Consider the following 8203-nt stretch of genomic DNA (forward strand, 5'->3'; position numbering starts at 1 on the left):
AAAGAAGGGTACAAAACTACATCCATAGTATGCAACTCCTCAAAATATTTTCATCTGGAAAACTTTCTATGAAGCATACATAGGTAATAAGCTCACATGTAGAAGGTGGAACAAAGTAAATGTGACCACAGGTATTGCATTTTTTCCTCCTAGTCCATATGAAGATTTGTTGTGCCTAGTGTTCTTTATCCTGTAATGGTTACATAAAGGATTTCATAAGAATAAGAGGAATTGTTTGAGGAATTGTTTGCCATAACTTGGAACCTAACAATGGCACAATCATGGCCTTTTTAAACATTTTTGTAAAGATATTTTATTATATATATGCTGGAGCAAACCTCCACATTGATATGTGCATTGTAACTATGAGAAAGGCATGGATTGTAAAAGAGGAAAGAGAATAGTCTAATTTAAATTAAACAATTTTTGACATAGCTTTTTACTCAGAGAGAGAGAGAGAGGAAATATATACTTTCAAAGAGAGAAAATAGAGAAGAGAGGGGGGAAAAGAGGAAATAGAAAAATAGGGAGAAAAGAAAAAATATATAGAGAGAGAAATTAGAGTGAGAGAAAAAAAATTGAAATAGATAGGAAAAGAAATATGAGAAGAGAGAGAAAACAAAAAATCGAGAGAAAGATACATAGAGAGTAGAAAAGAAAGAAGAGGAGAGAGAGGGGGGAATAGAGAGAGATATATAGAGTAGAAAAGAAAGAAGAGAAGAGAGAGGGGGGGAATAGAGAGAAAGAGAATTATAGATAGAGAAAATACAAAATTAGAGAGAGAGAGAGAAGAAAAAGAGAGGAGAGAGGGAGGAGAAGAAAAGGGGAGAGAGAGAGAGAAAGAGAGAAGAAAAGCGGATGTCTCCCTTTCTTTTTTCCCTCCCCCTTTTTAATTAAATCCTCTCTCTCTCTAAGTCAAAAATTATATTAAAAATGTCCGATTTGAAAAAGGCTATTCTATTTCCTCTTTTTCTCCCCCTCTCTTCCTCTTTTCCTCTTTTTTAAATTTTATATTTGTCTCTCTATGTTCATACTCCTTCTTCTTCTTCTTCTTTTCTCTCTCTCCTTGCTTTTATTCCTTCTCTCTCTCTCTCTCTCCCCTTTTCTTCTCCCCCCTCTCTCCTCTTTTTCTCTTCTTTGTTCTCTTAAATTGTTTCTTCTCTCTCTATCTTTCTCTCAGTTTTTTGTTTTCTCTCTCTCTCTCTCTCTCTCTCTCTCTCTCTCTCTCTCTCTCTCTCTCTCTCTCTCTCTCTCTCTCTCTCTCTCTAAACCTATCATTGCTCTCTAGAATTCTCTCTCTTCTTCTTCTTCTCTCTCTCCCCCCTTTCTTCTCCCCTCTCTCTGCTCTCTTTTCCTTCTCTCTCTCTCTCTCTTCTAAACTCTCTCTCTCTCTCTGTCTCTCTCTCTCTCTCTCTCTCTCTCTCTCTCTCTCTCTCTCTCTCTCTCTCTCTCTCTCTCTAAATTTATCATTGCTCTCTAGAATTCTCTCTCTCTTCTTCTTCTTCTCTCTCTCCCCCCTTTCTTCTCCCCTCTCTCTGCTCTCTTTTCCTTCTCTCTCTCTCTCTCTTCTAAACTCTCTCTCTCTCTCTCTCTCTTTCAGATTAAACTTTCATTTTAATTAAATATTTAAAAAATGACATAATTTTTCACACACTTTGAGATCTCTCTCTCTCTCTCTCTCTCTCTCTCTCTCTCTCTCTCTCTCTCTCTCTCTCTCTCTCTCTCTCTCTCTCTCTCTAAATTTATCATTGCTCTCTAGAATTATATCTCTCTTCTTCTTCTTCTCTCTCTCCCCCCTTTCTTCTCCCCTCTCTCTGCTCTCTTTTCCTTCTCTCTCTCTCTCTTCTAAACTCTCTCTCTCTCTCTCTCTCTCTCTCTCTCTCTCTCTCTCTCTCTCTCTCTCTCTCTGTTAGATTAAACTTTCCTTTTAATTAAAAATTTTAAAAATGACATAATTTTTCACACACTTTGAGATCTCTCTCTCTCTCTCTCTCTCTCTCTCTCTCTCTCTCTCTCTCTCTCTCACAGATTAATCTTTCCTTTTGATTAAATTTTTTTTTAAAAAAATTGACATATTTTTGCATACACTTTGAAAGAAAGAAAGAGAGAGAATTTAGAAGAGAGAAAGAGAGAAGGAAAAGAGAGGAGAGAAAGGGGAGAAAAAAAGAAGGGAGAGAGAGAGAGAGAGAGAGAGAGAGAGAGAGAGAAGAAAAAAATTAAAGAGAGAATAAAGAGAGAGAAGAAAAAATGAAAAAAGAGAAGAAAGAAAAAAACATGGAGAGAAGAAAAGGAGAGAGAGGGGGGGGGAAAAGAGGAAATAGAATAGTCTTTTGCAAATTAGACATTTTTAAATATAATTTTTTACTTAGAGAGGGAGAGATAGAGAGGAAATATGTAATTTGAGAGAGAAAATAGGGGGAGAGAGGGGAAAAAAGGAAAGACAAAAATAGAGAGAAGAAAAAATATATAGAGAAAAGAGAGAGAGAGAGAAAAAAAGACTTGAAAGAGAAAGAGAGAGGACAATAAAAATGAGAGAGAGGAAAACAGAGAGAGAGAGAGAGAAATATAAAATTTAAAAGAGAGAGATAAGAAAAAAAGAAAAAAGAGGACAGAGGGAGAGAAGAAAAGGAGAGAGAGAGAAAGAGGAAGAAGAGATAATATGAAGAAGAGAGAGAGAGAACTATAGAGAGAGGAAAGATAAAATGTAAGAGAGAGAGAGAGAGAGAGAGAGAGAAATAAATGAAAAAATTTAAAGAGAGAATGAAGAGAGAGGGAGAGAAGAAGAATAAGAAAAAAAAGGAAAAAATAGGAGAGAAAGTGAGAGAAAGAAGAAGAAGAAGAAGAAGAAGAAGAAGAAGAAGAAAGAGGAAAAGAGACAAAGGGAGAGAGGGGAAAAAAGAAGAGAATAGTCTTTTTTAAATTAAACCTTTTTTGACATAGTTTTTGACTTAGAGAGAGAGAGACATAAAGAGAGTAAATACATAATTTGAGAGTGAGAGGAAATAGGGGAGAGATGGGAGGAGAGAGGAAAGAGAAAAATAGAGAGAAGAGTAAAAATATATAGAGAGAAAAGAGGGTGAGATAAAAAAACCTTGAAAGAGAGAGGAAAAGAAAAATGAGGAGAGAGAGAGAGAGAGAGAGAGAGAGAGAGAGAAAAAAACCAAGAGAAAGATACAGATAGAGTAGAAAATAAAGAAGAGGAGAGTGGGGGAAACATAGAGAAAGAGAATTATAGAGAGAGAAAATATAACATTTAAGAGAGAGAGAGAGAGAGAGAAGAAGAAGAAAAAGAAAAAACAAGAGAGAGAGAATAAAAAGAAAGGAGGGGGAGAGAAAAAGGAGAGAGAGAGAGAGAGAGAGAGAAGAAGAAGAAGAGAGAATTTGAGCACATAGAGAGAGAATTATAGGGAGAGGAAAGATAAAATTTAAAAGAAATAAAGAAAAGAGAGGAGAGATGGGGGAGAGAAGAATAAAAATAATAAAGAGGAAAAGAGGGAGGTAAGAAAAGAGGAAAGAGAAAATTATTTTTTTAAAGTTAAACCTTTTTTGAGAGAGGGGAGGAGAGAGAGAGAGAGAGAGAGAGAGAGAGAGAGAGAGGAAATATAAAATTTAAAAGAGAGAGAGGGAGAGAAGAAATAAGGAAAAAGGAGGAGAGAGGGGAGGAGAAGAAAAGGGGAGAGAGAGAGAGAGAGAGAGAGAACATGAGAAAGAATTATAGAGAGAGGAAATATAAAATTTAAAAGAGAAAAAAATAAAAAAATAAGAGAGAAAGAGAGAAGAAAAAGAGAGGAGAGAGAGAGAGAGAGAGAGAGAGAGAGAGAGAGAGAGAGAGAGAGAAGAGAAGAAAAGCGAGGAAAGAAGAAAAGGGAGGAAGAGAGAGAGAGAGAGAAGAAAAGCAGGGAGAGAAGGGAAGAGAAGAAAAGGAGGGAGAGAGAGAGAGATAGATACAAAGAACCAGGAGGTAGAGAAAGTAAACTAAAATAGAAGGCAGAGAGAGAAAGAGAGAGAGAGAGAGAAGAGAAAAAAATTAGAAACAAAGAGGAAAAAGTGGAGAAGTAGATTATTGAGCAAAGTCGTCATGCTACCTACTACAAAGCGGCCTAGTGTTCTGTACATGCGAAGTGCATGCGGAATGCTAGTATCAACAATTCAGTCAAATCACTGGAATACTTTGAATCGTGTTTTGTGTGTCTCTTCAAGAACAAGGAGGAAATGAGGGATAGTGAGTTGAATTACAATCAAGATAGTTCTTAAAACTGAAAATCCAATGAAAATACAAAAACTTCGAGGGTGGTGGTGCTTGATACTTAACCTTACTAGAGACCATGCTTACTATGTCATTAGGAGTGAATTTTTTAGTTAATGCTACTTAATTGTGAGATGTTTTACTATTTTCTGAAATAGAGTGCTTTTGGTTGCTTGTCTTCTTTAACTCGACCTAGTGACTCATTTGTAATGTAGTCATGTGAGTTTGGTAGGTTGAAGGACCATTGAAACCCATAACTAAACAAATATTGCTTCAGAAAGTATCCATGTACTAAGGGAATTTTTTTACATTTGTAGCATGTGTTTTCAAATATATTTGTATGAAACTTCTTCATCTCCAAGACTTCATCCAATGTTTAAGGAATCCTTAAGTCAACATTATTGAGCTTGTTAAATTAAGCATCAATCTCTACCAATCTAAACTACAATTACTCAAGTACGAGGACATTTCAAGCCCACAATACAAGATATCCATATAATTGCTCATATAAGTTTGTATACATGTGCTCCTCAGGCATGGTAATAAGTGTCAATATGAAGCATATATGTACACTTGCCGAACAACTAGTTGGGAAAGTTGTTATGGACATCTACAAGCAAAACATAAAGCAATGGCATTGTTCCTTCTTGTTATTCACTCTAGAAAGTCTCTCGACTTTTAAGAAGCAGTTGCTAGGATAATAGCTTAGAAGATATATACATCTAACAAAGATGCAGGACATCAAAGAGACAACAATTTGCATAATTAAGGAGTTGCTCCACGTTGATGAACATTAGTATGATCCTCATCATGATGAGAAGGTGAGTGGCCTATTGTTGGATGGTTAGATGGTGTGGCTGATGAGAGGCCTTCATTGCCATGGCCGGGCCATACATGGTGATGAGGGTTAGGGTGAAATACCCAACGCGAAGAGGAGGCCAAAGCATGATTATGATTAGAGCCCATGAGGAGTATGCTTAGGAGGATGGTTAGGATAGCGAGCTGCTTGAGATGAGCACCCATACTCTCTCTCTCTCTCTCTCTCTCTCTCTCTCTCTCTCTCTCTCTCTTGTGCATGTGTTACTAAGCTTGCAAAGATCTCTACGCCAATCCCATCGTTTATATACCCATGCTTGTAATGTGTGCTTGGTTTGATTGTAATTGTCCTTATCCTAAGAGTGTAACATGGGGCTTATCTCGCCACCTCTATGTCGGCCACATTTATGAATTAGATCGGAGCACGTTTCAACGTGTTGTCAACGATCCCCAAAGGTGTGCGCGTGTACCTTTCAAGCACTTTCTAGCCTCCCGCACTCATACACGCGGCTTTCAACTTGCGGGCCAATGCCCCTAGCATTGTCTAAAGTTTAAACGGTTATGGTAAGAACCCAACATGTGGGCACCTCATGGAAGGAAGACATCAATGCCTAGAAACCGCCTCTCCACTTGTCTCGCAGGATATCCTTGCATTCATGTGCCTTTTCCCATGGCATTCTTCTTTCATTTTTTTCATACTTACAATTCTCAAAAAGATAGAGATCTTTATGTATCCCTCTTCCATGATGGAAATGCTGTGGAAGATAAAGCCTCCAAAGCCAAGCTTTTGGGTATAAGATAGCATTTTCTTAATTTCCTTATTCTATTGACCATTGTCGTCCTTCCAGGTCTAAAGATCAAGCTCCCAAAGCAAAGCTATTGGATATAAGATAGCCTTTTCTTAATTTCATTAGACTATTGCCTGACCACTCTCGTCCTACTAGGTCTATTTTTGCAAAGAAAATGTATATCTTATTACTTACCTTCTGAACCTTTCTATATATTAAAAGAAGCTTTGGTTTGGTGGCCCCAACCAACCCACTGAAGCGCTCTTTGCTGACCCGAAGTTCCCGAACCTAAAAGGATATTTACAATTTTTTGTGCACTATTATGAATAAAGAAAAGGAAAGAAAAGCTTGGAAATGAGTATAACCAAAAAGGACACTTCTTTGATTCTTTCTTTGAACTTCCCAATAACTGTAAAGCATGTGCAAGAGAATTGCAAAAAGAAACCAATTGTATGTACAAGTTGTTGAAAAATCAAAAAGCTTAAAATTATGGGGCTACAACCCAAGATAGAAATATAAGTCTCAAGTTAAGATAACTCTTTTTTGTTTGCTTTGGATCAACCCAAGTACAACCATGTCTTTGTCTTCTTTTTGAATAAAATTCAATCCTTTAGATTACAACTTTCTTTCTAAATGCTGTCCTTTTTATGTGCAGCTTCAAATTTTCAAGTTGATATTACTCCTTGCAGCTTGAGTTGACATCCATATTCATATAAAGTTGAGCACACTTTAGTTCAAAAGAAAAAGGTTTTAATTATCTTAATTAACCTTTAACTCATTTAACTAGATTAAAAGTTAAATGATAGGGAAAATGTCTACATATATGTGTGTGTGTAATTTCAAAAACAAATAGAAATCCTTTAAACAAAGAAGCCTTAGTTAAAGGCTTTAAGGGCTAATAGAGCACACTCCCCTCCCCATGGGGGGTTGCCAACTTTGCAGTGCCCTTACTACCTCCCTAAGGTCAACGGGGGCCTTGCTCCATCTATCACACGGATATAATCCCAAGCTTTTTGTTTTTCCTTATATATATATATATATATATATAAGTGACCAAAATAAAGTATTAGAGACCATTACCATTGTACCAAGACTTAGTTTGAGCAGTACAAGTCTTCCAAGCTAAAAAATATCAAAAAGTGATGTGTTTACAAAAAAGTAACATTTTCAACTATTTTGAAGGGATTTTCATAATTCTCCCCACATTAGCTTGTTGATGACAAGGTCTGTTCACTTCGATTTGAGTACCTTGATGACCCTATTTTGAGTTCATATATCAAAGTTGTGGTTAAAACAAGTTGCAACTTGGCATAGAAAAAACAAATATAGGAAAAGCAAACAACAAGAGTTTGGAGGGAAAAAGGCATGAAAAGCAACAATAAAATGTATGCCTAAACTACTGTAAATGGCTATAAATAGAGATTCGAGCCATTGTTATAAGCCTATGCAAATAAACAATGACTTAATGTTGCGATTAATATGGCTGAAGTAAAAGACAAGTGAATCTACCTCTTTATGGGTGCCTTTAGCCTAGAAAGACTTGCCTCTAAGAGTTATTTTGGGAACAATATTTGAAGATATCTGAATAACATATACTAGCGTTCCGTGTGCACCTCGCGCACACAGAATGCTAGGCCGCTTCGTGGCAAGCGAAGTTGCCATGCTATCGCACTGCAACTTCGCTCAACAATCCATTTCTCATCTTTCTCTCTCCTCTTTTTTCTCTTTTCTCTCTCCCCCAAATTCCCTGTCTAATTTCTCTCTCTTTCTCTCTCTCTCTCCGCTTTTCTTCTCTCTCTCACTCCTTTTATTCTCCCCCCTCTCTCCTCTCTTTTCCTTCTCTCTCCCTCTCCTCTTTTTTCCTAATTTTTCTTCTTCTTCCCTCTCTCTTCATTCTCTTTTTAAATTTTTTCTTCTCTCTCTCTCTCTCTCTCTCTCTCTCTCTCTCTCTCTCTCTCTCCCCTTTTCTTCTCTTTTCGCTTTTCTTCTCTCTCTCTCTCCTCTCTTTTTCTTCTCTCTTTCTCCTCTATTTTTTATTCTCTTTTTAATTTTTGTATTTTCTCTCTATATGTTCTCTCTCTCTTCTTCTTCTTCTTCTTTCACTTTCTCCCCCCACCCTAAGTCTCTCTTAAAGTATGCATATTTTATCTTTTCCCTATATATAATTCTCTCTTTATGTTTATATTCTCTCTCTTCTCCTCTCTCTCTCTCTCTCTCTCTCTCTCTCTCTCTCTCTCTCTCCTCCCCCCCTTTCTCCTTATTTTCCTCTTTTTCTTCTCTCCCTTTTAAATTTTATCGTTTTCTTCTCTCCTTCTCTCTCTTTTAAATTTTATCCTCTCTCTCTCTCTCTCTC

This window comes from Lygodium microphyllum, chromosome 5 (assembly GCF_053477565.2).
Source record: "Lygodium microphyllum isolate KBCC chromosome 5, Lygodium_microphyllum_v1.1.10, whole genome shotgun sequence".
Taxonomy (NCBI): Eukaryota; Viridiplantae; Streptophyta; class Polypodiopsida; order Schizaeales; family Lygodiaceae; genus Lygodium; species Lygodium microphyllum.